The sequence below is a fragment of the Cheilinus undulatus genome, linkage group 11 (assembly GCF_018320785.1).
Source record: "Cheilinus undulatus linkage group 11, ASM1832078v1, whole genome shotgun sequence".
Taxonomy (NCBI): Eukaryota; Metazoa; Chordata; class Actinopteri; order Labriformes; family Labridae; genus Cheilinus; species Cheilinus undulatus.
In genome coordinates this window covers 33267613-33279939 of record NC_054875.1, presented here as the reverse complement: position 1 = coordinate 33279939, position 12327 = coordinate 33267613, and the positions used below count along the sequence as shown (strand labels likewise).

General features: G+C 40.1%; 1 long non-coding RNA gene across 3 annotated transcripts in view; it reads left to right on the top strand.

Moving 5' to 3' along the window:
• The window catches only part of LOC121517898, a 65114-nt gene extending 53574 nt beyond the window's left edge, over positions 1 to 11540 (top strand). For 2 of the 3 annotated variants that reach the window (XR_005992595.1, XR_005992593.1), the window contains 2 exons: positions 10664 to 10989; positions 11141 to 11540. This is a non-coding gene — a long non-coding RNA (uncharacterized LOC121517898). The remainder of the gene's footprint in view (positions 1 to 10663; positions 10990 to 11140) is intronic. The other variant, XR_005992594.1, reaches the window with a different exon arrangement.
• The last annotated feature ends 787 nt before the right edge of the window (positions 11541 to 12327 follow it).

The following is a 12327-nucleotide window of genomic DNA, read 5'->3' as shown; positions in this document are numbered from 1 at the left end:
CTCAACACGCCAACCATAAAGATGAGCCTGGGACAGTCAATTCATTTTACACCGTGGGCATTTTGCTCTTAAACTTAAAAGCGATTTATTTCATCAGTTGCAATAAAAGCAGGGACGAAGGAGGAGAGGACAAAGTTAAGGAAAGCAGGAAAAGAGGATGGTGGAATAAGACAGAACAGTTTACAGAAGCTTCTTATTGCAGCTGCCATCTGCGTCTGTGTCTGTGTGTGTTTCTCTGGCTGGTCAGATGGGTAATGAGTGACCCCTTCCTCCCTGGCATGGTTCTGCCGTCACACTAGTATTAATCTTCCTACATCATCACCCCCTCTCTGAACCAACAGAAGGCCTCATGGGGGCCACACACACTCTTCCAGACACACACAAGCATTGATGCATGAGCGAGGTGGCAATGATGAATGGAGATGTTCTTAAGATCTGTTTAATAAGTGTTAGGCAGGGCCCCTGTGAGAGTAACGTGGAAGAATAAAGCATATACATATCTGCATATAGAGCCCAACTCTCTGGGGCCCGTATTAGCGCCCATTTGACCACGTTTACACTCATCACCACGACAAAACAGAAACAAGCAGTGAGACCGTGTTTGGAATAGTTACTTTATCATTTGCAAACACACATTTGAAATGTGTACGTATGTGGCAGGTGACAGTCTGAATCAAGTCCCACTTGTTGAATCTGTGTGTGATCGAGCAGGAGGGGGTTCAATGTGTCAGAGGTGTGAGCATTAGGAATCAACTTGACAGTCTGTCAAGATTACTCAGAGGTAACAGTTCAAACAACCTGCTAATCATCATGTTCTGTACATTAACACATGCCTACCAGTCAGTGCAGATACATGTGTGTCAATACATTGGCTCTGACGTGAATGATACCTGTGTCATCTGAGGATTTTTATCTTAAGGGGAAAAACACGGTATAGATTGCTCATCAGTTTTTCCAAGCTTTTGTGTTTTTGATACTTAATTTTTCAGACAAAGCAGAATGGATGGAAAAATTATGACAGAGAAACATTGTCAGTGAAGTTTTTATGTTTCATTCAGCATTTCATGTAACATCAGCTGTCTAGTGGTGCTGGTAAATGTCAAAGCATTTAACACTAGATGTGCACCAATTGTAAAAATCAGAGCTGATATTGATATCAATGTTCAAAATAATAATTCAGTAGATTGCTTGCTCTGCCACTTTTGCTTTTTTCATTATTCTTTAGGTGTAAGATTTTAACGCGTGCACACATTTCTCTCATGTTTGGCTATGGAAAAAAAATCAAATTTTAGCCAGATGACCTCCTCTGTCCGATGAAAAACCTCTTTTCTGAGTCAGCGGTTGGGAATTAAAGATTGCAAGCATTAAGTTAATACAACACAGCAGATACTAACCTGCTACTGGCATCGCTTCATGCGGCATGATTTGCCGATGGTCCGGTGTCTGTCAGCAGGGCTGATATCAGCCAATGCCAATGTTAAACTGATGCACTGGTGCATCCCTATTTACTTACTAATCTTTATTTTGATTCTGGAGTTCTTTCTATATTTTTGTAAGCTAAAACACATCCTTTGCGATGTTCACCAAAGAAGCCCAAGGAAGTATTTTTACTGCTAACAATGTAATCCTTTTTAGGAGGCACCTTGTTGGGTTTATTACCAATGTCAGAAATGCCGGTATTTACAGGACCATTCTGGCCGAGATTGATATCAATACATCAATGAAATTCAGACCTAAAGATTCAGTCCCTAAAACACACTGCAAAGGTGAACGAAGAAACAAACTTCAGTCTTTAGAACATACCTAGGAAAAAGGATGAGCAATGAAGAGGACGGTGGCCAACATAGGTCAACAAACTTAAGTGTACATTGTCAATATTTACAGCCAATATGGGCTGAAATTTACACCTGATATATTGGTTGTCAATATCAGCAGAGATGTTCATTTTTGCTTCTATGATATTTAACCTTTTAAACCTGTTATCTGTGATACTGAGATCATCACCAAAAAATATAGAACTTTAGCCTCTATTTTGTTTTAAGGCTGTCAAAAGATAAAATGTTTTAATCATGATTAGGTCCAGGATTTCTACTGTAAATCACAACTAATATATCACGTTCTAAACTGCTTTTGCATCATTTTGGATTCGTCTTCAATCTTAAACTGGGGCGACTGTAGCTCAGTGGGTAGAGTGGGTTATCCCTTTACAGCTCCTGCAGTCACATGTGTTTGATGTGTCAAGACACTCAACCCCAGTTTGCTCCAATGCCTTGTCAGCTGCGTATAAATGGGTATGGATGCATACACAGGGTATTAGCTGATGGCCAGTTCTCCATAGCAACCCAGTGCCATCAGTGTGTGAATGTGTAAATAAGTAGGTGTGACCTAAGGTGTAAAAGCACTTTTAGTAGTCAGACGACTAGCTCAAGTCCATTTACCATTTAAACTAAAGGTAAGTGACTTCTAGTTTGGATACAGAGCTGCTTTGATAGGAAGATTGAAGATGTTTGATATCACATGGTTCAGGTGATCTTTGATTTGTCCTCTGAGCTGTCTGTGACATTTTTAACCACAATGTGACATTAAGGATCAGTGGTGAACTTATTTCACATCACCCTGGCTGCAGGGAGATGCTACAACAAAATTTGTTGAAAGCAACAATAAAGAATGAAATTAATCATGATTCAAAAGTGCACTAATTGTAGATCTTAGAGAATCATAATTAATATGATTAATTTTGGCAGCCCTAAGATAGAAGCATCTATATTCTAACAAAATATGAATCTAAACCAAATAAAAGCCCTTTATCTTGTTAGAAGTACCACGTTTGAGTTTCTTTTCATTAACAACTGTGTTTAAAACTTGTGTATCACACAACACAGCTAAGCTGCATGTCTTAAATTTTACAGTAGAGCCCTGCGCAGGACTGCTTTCTTAATCCCGTCCTCACTGGATTTCTAACCATTACTGCCTGCACCTAGAGAGTGTGTTATCCACTCCTGTCTACACCTGTGTCATTTGTGCAGGGATAAGTGCTTTATCAAAGCAGAGATTACTTAGACTGGGGAGAATTGAACACACACTTCAGATGAGCCAGATTTGTTGCGTTGTATATTTTTTGCAACAAAGAAAGTCCATTTCTTATGCATCATTGTTCCTTTATCAGTTGTGGATGACATATGTGTCCAATTGTCAGACTTTGTTTGCTTTGTCTTTGTGTTTTTACAACCAGCATTTATTATCCTTTTTACATCTTTTGTTGGTTTTATATTAATAAGATGCTATTTTGAGTTTTTTGACCACCTGTTTCTGTCCAAACCATCAGTAAAACTGTCAGCTGCTGCTTGATTTGTGTCATGTTCCCAGCACAGCCCTCCAAATTGAAGCCCAAAAAAGGGTCCACTTTTTGGAATAAAAGGACCCCCCTCCCTCCCACACGTCCTTTACATTTACTCTTGATGATCTAACCTCTTCAGATGCCATGCTGTTAGTATTGGCATCCCTTTAACTCTTCCCTTTTCCTTTGTACCTGTTAGCTTGTTTCTCACCTCTCAGTAGCTCAGTCTTTTATTTCCTCTCCTGGTTTCTGTCTCTGTTAAAAGCCTGGTCATCCAAGCTCGGGCCTTGTGTTGTCTGACAGCTGCTGCTGCTTCGTGCCTTTTTTCTCTCCCTCCCTCTCCCCCCTTTCTCTCTCTCTCTTCTCTTTTTTAAACACGCGTCCTCATTTCTAAACTATCTATCATGCTGGCAGGGCCAGTGGGGCCTTTAAACTGTGGGATTGGCACTTTCTCAGCTGCTGAGCTGGAAAAGGCGGCTGCTTGCAGACGGAGACACAAGCGGTGGGCCAGGCTGCTGCAGGCTGGAGGAACAGGAGGTAGCCTTTCTGAACGCAGGTGGACTCAAGAAACTGCTCCACCCTGTGATTGTGTGTGGTTATCTAAAAGTATATTCCTCCGCCTTCTTTAAGGTCTTTGAGATTTTGCCACTGCGTTTAGTAAACAAGAAAAGTTTAACAGAGTGAGGATCGTTTAAAGAAATTAATTAGGAAGAAAGTTGCATGGAAGAGATGGGACTGTGAAAAAGAGTGTGTGGGCTCCAGGAGGGTTGTCTGCACCAAGTTGACAAACTCTGTCTCACTTGGGAGTGAGAGGTGTCTGAAAAGATGGGAACTGCTGACAACATCTGCGCGTGTGCGTGTGCACGAATGCAGAGACGCCACGTTTGACAAACATGAAGAAATAACAATGCGGGGCTGTCAGCGGGTCTTGTCCCTGGCAGGGGGTTGGAAGCGAGCACGAGGTGTGATTTTCTCAGACGAGCAGAGAACCTGTGATGACGCCTCATATCGATTTGCACATGCTTAAACTTGACACGTGAATGCCTGCACACAACTACATGCACACACAAACCTAAGCACATGATCCCTGCTGGGTCCTGGTGTTGAATCTCTACATTAACAGTGATGTCACCATCCCCAAGAGAGAAAGATGTGTAAACAAAACAAAAAAAGTGCAGTGTATTCACACCTACCTGCATCCTAATGTTTGATACCTGAAAGTCAGGATGAAGTCTGTTTTTTTTTTTAACTCCCATAATATCCCTTGCCCCTTCCTCCCAAGGTCTAACCCCACCCTTATCCCATCCCACACAACACCCCTACATTGCTGGCACCAGAGCAGTCACACCATCGCATCATCGTCACAGGCAGAGGTGTGAGGGGATGCAGCAATATGTCCAGGAAGAACACATACATCCCTTCCCATCTCACTCTCACAGTCAACAGTTGGCAGGCTGTGCCACTTGGCCGTCCTGTTGTGTCCCTCTGATATTATTTGACCATTAGAGAATGAGACACCGCCGCTTTGTGCATGACAAATAGAAAATTGGAAACAAGGCGAGGAAGAAACGTAGTCCACAGTGTCTTCTCTTCTTTGAACAAAAAGGTTAAAACAATAGATAAACTCAATCTGCTGTACATAACTACATAAGAATAATTAGTTAATGCCACGATTTAAAGCAGAAATGGTCAAAACATGTTGGAGAAAAGTAAATATATATATATATATGATTTAAAAATACCTCAAGACTGAACTAAAATCAAGAAATACAGAACTTTTGAGGATATGTTTCAGCTCTAGGTCATTCCTTCATCTGCTGCCCTTGGCTGAGAGCCTCACTGAAATCATCATTGTTAATATGCTTGCAGGGAGTTCCTTTCAAAAAGGAAAAAAAAATGTCATATTTGTGTTACTCTGTGTGTTCTGGGATCAAGGAAATAGTTTTAAAGCTGTGCAGAAATCCCTCTGACCTGCTCTGGTCTGTCAGTAGGGGGCGGCCTATCCTCAGTTGTCCAACTCCTGTGTGTGTATGTGTGTTTAGTTAATTTCCCAGCACACTGGTTGTTTTCGTGCGCTCTAATTGCACTAAGGCACACAGTCTACCTCTTTCTTTGTCTGCCTCTTGCTCTGATTTTCACTCTCAAATATAATTTAGAAAAAATAGAGGGAATGGTTGGATGACTGTTTTGGTATGATTGTTGCCTTTGCATAATATTTGTGCTTCTTATCTTTCCCTCTTAAATTTAGGAAAATTACCTGGTAAGCACACACGGTGGACCCAAAATTACCTAGTGATTATGGCTGTAATTACATAACTGTTAGGAAATGTAACTTAGAACAGTTCTTGACAAGAAGATTGGTACTTTAGTTTAGTTGTAACCATACAGTTACAAATAGATTTATTTTCATAAAAGTCAAATCACAATTTTAGATGCGCTTACTTAAATGATCTCTTTGTCCTTGTCTGCAATAGCTTACTTGTAATAAGAGAGCTTACTCTCTTTTAAAGCATATTAAGGTTTAAGTTTGCAGTCTGAGGTGAATGTGTGACCTTTGTTACTGATGTGCAGTATGAATAATGTTAAAGATGTTAGCAGAGGCAGGTAATTGTTTAGCAGCCTAAACATTAATAAGACATCTTTAAATAGGTGCCGCATGTGGACATAGGAAAGAAACTGCAGGCTGAACTTAAACTTGGGCGTTCTACGGGCATGACCTAACCGCTATAGGTCACTGCTGCCTCAAAAAGATTTTTTTTAAATCAATTGCTAAGTCTTTTTATACTGAGATAATCAATATAGAGAAGGCATGTTCTTCATTTGAAGATGCTTTGATATCAACCTAGGCCTTTTTAGCTCAGTGGGTAGTACAGGCACCCATATACAGAGGCTATAGTCCTTGACACACTGGTTCGGTGTATGTTGTCCCCCCTCTTTCTCCACATACTTCCTGACTCTCTTTGGCTGTCCTGTCTAAATAAAGGCAGAAAAGGTTTCTCTGATATGTCCCATTGATCTTCACAGCTAATTTCTTATTCTTTTCTGATATTTTCTTATGCTGCTCTTTCAAACCTTTTGTAAAAGAGTTAACTTGTACACATTTGGTCTAGAAAGTTTTAATCCCACACTAAAGACCTTTTTAAAGTTTCATCCCGAAATAGTTTTCTTTGAAAATGCCACATTCTAGAAAGACAAAAGGGTAACTGCAAAGGCATATTGAATATCATCATGAAAGTGATTATTCACTCTTATATAATGAGGAAAATGTGTTGGTTGTCTTGACTATTTCTTCCAATTCTGAATCTGCGTTACCTCTATAATTTTCACTTTGTACTCTTTTACCATTGAACTTGTCTGATTGAAGAAGACATGTGTGTGGGCATTTTTGCCCCACAGTGTGTATGTTTACAATTACTAAGTTTCCAAAGCACCTGTAACTTCTTATGTTAGACCCATTTGAGTGCTTTCCTCCAGTAGAGAGGGGTTCTGTGCGTGACTGTGCGTGATATTGCGTGACTCACCCGTCCCCTGTAGTTCACTAAAGCTCACTCACTGGGACTCTGAATCACACGATTACACTCCAAGCATGTTTGGGTGTTTTTTTCTGCAGACTCTTGTCAGATGTCAGCAGGCCTTCTTAGACTTCAATCATATTACCCTTATTATGACAATACCACAACTCTATTATGCCTTCATGACAGTGTATTAACCAACCTGTATGGGACTTGTTTTCATATTAAATACAGATGAACTGATATATATTCATAAGATGTTGGCCATCATTTGCAGAGTGCATCCCCATATCTATATATAGCTTTACAAGTCAATGATTTTACATATATACACTCACAGTTCACTTTAATAGGTATACCTGTTCAACTGTCTTTAAATGCAGATATCTAATAAGCCAATCACATGGCTGCAACAAATGAATTTTAGCATGTAGACATGGTGAAGAAGAAGGACAAAAAAAACCTAAAATACATGAATATATTCTGCATTCTTTTACTGTATTGAACTTTTCTTCTTTTTGTGTATTTACATATACATGTTCTGGTTTGGCTCGATGGATCCTGGCTCAGGAAGAAGACATGAGAATAAAGTCTGTTAGAAACACGCTTGGATTGCCTTCAATTAGCAGAGTCGAAAAGAGACTAAGGGGAAAAATTGGATATAGATTGGCACTCCACTGGACAAGAGAGACGACCCAAGATGTAGAGTGTGAGAGGGGAGGGAAAGTGAGGTTAATGACAGTCTGCTCACAGGCAGGTAATCCTTCTTTCCTCTCTCTTCCTGTCTCTCTCTCTTTCTCTTTCTTACTTTGGGTATAATCAGTTTCCTCTCCTCTCTCCCAGAAGTCATGATAATTATTATAACAATTAGCCTCTCTCTCTCTCTCTCTCTCTCTTTCTCTCTCTCTCTCTCTCTCTCTGCCACGTTAAACCGACCCCAGGCTGCCTGAATTATGCTCTGTATGGTCCCCATCTATCCTCCCCTCAGCCAGGTGTTTCTCTCCATCATCTCATCCCATCACACTCAGTCAGGATCAGTCAATACTTTAACGAGCGTTAGGTCTAAAAAACAGACCTGTTTAAAAAAAAAAGAAAAAGCATGAAGAGACAATGGCTGAAACGATTATTCAAACCAGCCCTCAAGGATCCTGACAAATGTCCAATTGCCTTGTATTTTTTTCTCTTTTACCACCCACAAATAAAAAAAAGATGACATAACCAGAGATAGTTAAGCTGTTTATAAAGTGTGCTGGGTTTAAATCAAAAGAGATGCAAGTGCAAGCCTTTTATTGTTTCTAACAATAATCTGTGTTGATATTGTGCCACAAATTTTATGAGCTTACACCTTATTGTTGTAAGATTTTAATGTGCTTTTGTTGTTGTTGTAACTCTTGGATTACTCCCATTTTCTGTACATCCTGTGGGCAAATTTTAAAATGTGAAAATGTACAAAAAGGGAAAAAAATGAGTTATGTAGACTTTTAAGCATTTCCTCAATTGTCCCTTACCCCAAATATTGATTACTTATTTATTTTGCTTCTTGAATTTGCAAAGAAGAAACACATTTTTCTCAGTTATTTAACCTCTTGCATCTGCTGTAGGTCAGTAGAAGAGGAATGGACCCATCAAAAATTGCAGCCCTACTGACAAAGGATCAGTGCTTTTAAGGCTGGTTGTCAGTTTGCACCCATTTTCTGCCCATCTGAACTTTCAAGCAAGCTAGTGGTAAATGGGCTAATAATCACAGCTAGCAGCTGAGATCAAGAAAATGAGGAAGATATCCACTCTCTCTGAGCTTAGTGAAAATGTTTCTAACAAAGACTACACAGAACATGCCTATTGCCTTTAACTGCCAAGCATGTTTGCTTATTGTTATCCTTATAAGATCTGCATATTGAATTGCTTGGAGCTAAAAAGTGATTGCCTCTGGCTATTTACCGATGGCCTAAGTCAGGGGTGTTCCAAATTTTTCCGCTGTGAGCCATGTACAGACATATATAACGTTGTTGGGGCCACTTTAATATCCACAAGTGAGGTATGTGAAAGTTTGTTAAAACATATAATGTAGGTTAAGATATGCTTAGTGACTGAGTATGCCTAAATGGCTAGTTCAGTCAGGAGAACTTTGTCAAGACGCACACATAATTTACAACTCTAAATATGTCTTTATTAGCTGTTATTAATTATCACTCACTGCTGTAATTTATATTTGTCGGTGTGGTTGTTCTGGGATCCCCCTGCCTTTCCATGAGCCTACGTGGAAAGCATTAAGCAGGAGCACACATTCCTGCTCTTCCTATGCAGTTAAGGAGAACCTAAGGCAGGGAGAGAAGCAGCAAAAAACCCTGAGCAAAGCAGGCATCAATGACAACTAACTGTCGATGATTCAGAACCAGAATGAAGGAGGAGCTGGGGTGGAGGAGGGTTGTCAGAGCAGCGAGAGCAGTAGAGCGTGGCCAGGCAAGAGCAGTTTAAATAAGGCAACATGAAAGCTGGCCATCAGCTGATGAGTGCTTGCGTAAGATCAGCTGATTTTAATTATGGGCCGAGCTATGACTTGCCCCGCCCCTGGAATATTCTTGGTTCTACTATTTCCTGCTGTAACCCATCAGGGAGTTGGAAAACAAGATATTGTTATTATTTTGGTTGCCAATATGTTGACCATGCACAGTGTTGTCTTAATTTAGTCACGTTAAAATGTGAGCCATATTTCATTTTATTTCTAGAATTTGCTGTGGGCCCATCAAAATTGGACAACGGGCTACATTTGGCCCCTGAGCCATAGTTTTGACACCCCTTGCCTAAGTATCATGAGTGGTGTCTCATACAGGCTCTGCAGCTAAACAGAGAGGAATTGGTCTGCAATTGCATGCCTCCTTAAATGCATGAATAATAGTCTTACATCTCATGATAAATTTATCATAAAACGAAAAACTTAAAGGGCTCTAAACAGAACAGCAGGTCTCTTTCTACCTCCCATCTCATTATGAGGCTGCTACATGTCAATCAGAAAAAGCTTTGTCCTAATTATATTATTTCACACTTTGTGATATTGGAAAATATTGTATTGTTGGCCAAAGAATCTGTATCATATCATACTGTATCTTGTCATGTATTGTATCATATCATATTGTATGGCATAGCATGGTATAGTTTGGTATAGCGTCACGTCATATTCCAATGTATCTTATCACTTTTTGTTTGTTTTAGATTGTATCCTGTCCTATTCTAGTCTATCTTACTACTGAGAAATGTACACAAATAAAAAATGTACATACATTATAACACTCAATATAAAAAGTGGATTTTGAACTTTGAAAATAAAGGAGATGGCATTGTCTCCCAAAGGTCAGTTGGCTTGGCACCAAACTGTAGCTGAGACCTAAAACCATAACTCGACTCTTTTCTTTCCTTGATATTTTGGTCAGGCAGTCATTGGCTTCAAAGGTTCTTTGCAGAAGACATCACATCACCTCAGAGAACAGATAGGTGGCAGTAATTGAATTTGCACAGAGAAGGGCTGTCAAAATACCAACTTTTTTTTTGTGCTGTTTTTGACTCTGCCAACCATTAAAATTGCAAAAAAGAAACAATATTGATGTATTTCTCAGTCCCAACAGTTGTGACACATTCAGCCTACAAAAAAGGAAATAAAAAATCCCAGATATAAAACAGCAGGCATGAATTAAAAGCCTTTGTCTCAAGCCTAGATGAGCAGAGTCACACGGTCCGTTTCCACAAATTGGTCCAGGTAGGTACAGTAATGTTTGTTACTTTGTCGCATTAAACCCTGATCTTGCTTGTGTTTTCACAGATGATGCCATCCATGCCTTGCCCATTGTGATGGGAAATCCATTTCTTTTTAAGGATCTGGATTATTTGGTTCAGCTCAGTTACAAGAGCCAGTCTTTTTGCTCCCAAACAGCTCTTCATTTGGTACCAGTGTTGCCTTCAAAATGTTTGTTCAATAAAAACTAAAATAGAGGAAAGAAAACTGACGCTCAGACATGAGCTAATGTAGCTACTGTGGTTCACACTGAAGGACTGTTTCATAGAACAAGCTCATTCATGAGCAGAACATCATTATTCAGCCCACAAGGTTTATCTGGTACATCAGCATCCATCCAGCCTCCATGCAAGGTAAATCAGTTAACCTGTTGTAAAAATCACTTTTTGTAATGTGCAGGGATCTTACTTAATGACTGTATAAAATTTCTGATAACTGCAGCATACAGGTCCATCTTGAGCTTTAGTGTACTAACTTTCCTCCATCCCCATTCATTCCTAACAGCTGTTTTTCACTTCTTGCCCCCAATCTGGCATCAGCACATCAGTGGGATCACTTGACTGTAAACAACCTATAGGATGAAATTTGTGTGTAGTTTGTGTAACCTATGCCTTTACAGCTGTTTGATGGGTATAATACAGTTTGGTCTTGACATGTATGTAAGTTGTGAACTTAGGTAATCCTGGGACATTTTATTAAACACTTACCAATTCAGTATTTCTATTTTTATGATAATGAAAAAAATGTTGAATTATTTTAATGACACAAAATGGCAACAGCACAATAATTTCAACCAAAAGTACTGACAGTTAAAAGAATTCTCAAGTTCTTTGTGTACATTTTCACACATGTGTGGAAATGTGTGTCCAGCACTGAAGTGTGTAACCAGGCCTGTTAGGCTGAAGCCCAGTGCCGTCAATCATGCAGGGTGGTGGGGTAAGGGATGGTGGGGTGGTGGTGGTAGTATGCAGATACTACTAGCTGTCAACAGACCAGAGGAAAATGGATGCCTGAGAAAGCCATAACTATGATAAATTTACTCCTTCAATTCTGCGAGTAGCCCCCTCCTCTCTGTCTCCCTCTCTTTCTCTCTCTAACATATTCTGATAGACACGCATGCAGTTCACACACAATACCCCCTCCACCTCTCCCTAAAACCCCCCCATACACTATCTCTCTCCTATCCCCCTTCTCTTCCACCAGCAGTCTGCAAGTGTGTGACTAATGTATGCGGTAAAGCTGCTCGCTACCACGCCGCTCACCAGCCCACCACCACCCCGATCGGCCCATCCATCTCTGCGTCCGCGCCGGAGACCGCATTCAAATAAATTTGTCACTGCATGTTTATGAAATATTGATGTTGGGAGGGAAGGAGATGGAGAGTGAAAGGGTTGGTTGGGGACGGATCAAAAGGTTTGGTCGTTGAAGGAAAGAAGAGCTTAAGTGTGAGTAGGAGGGGTGATATTTCAGAGCAGAGGCCAGGTGAGGCTAAAATAAAGACATGAAGCCTCAGAACTGCTGGGTGACGTTGTGGTTCACTACATCAAAACTTTTGAAAGCCTGGACACATTGAAATAGAAGCCAAACCAAGGCTAAGTGGAAAGGAAGCATTCACCGCAAGATTCAAGAACTGCAGGAATCTGTTAGATCTCAAACTCTGTTTCAAATCCTCTTTTCTATGCAATTTACTT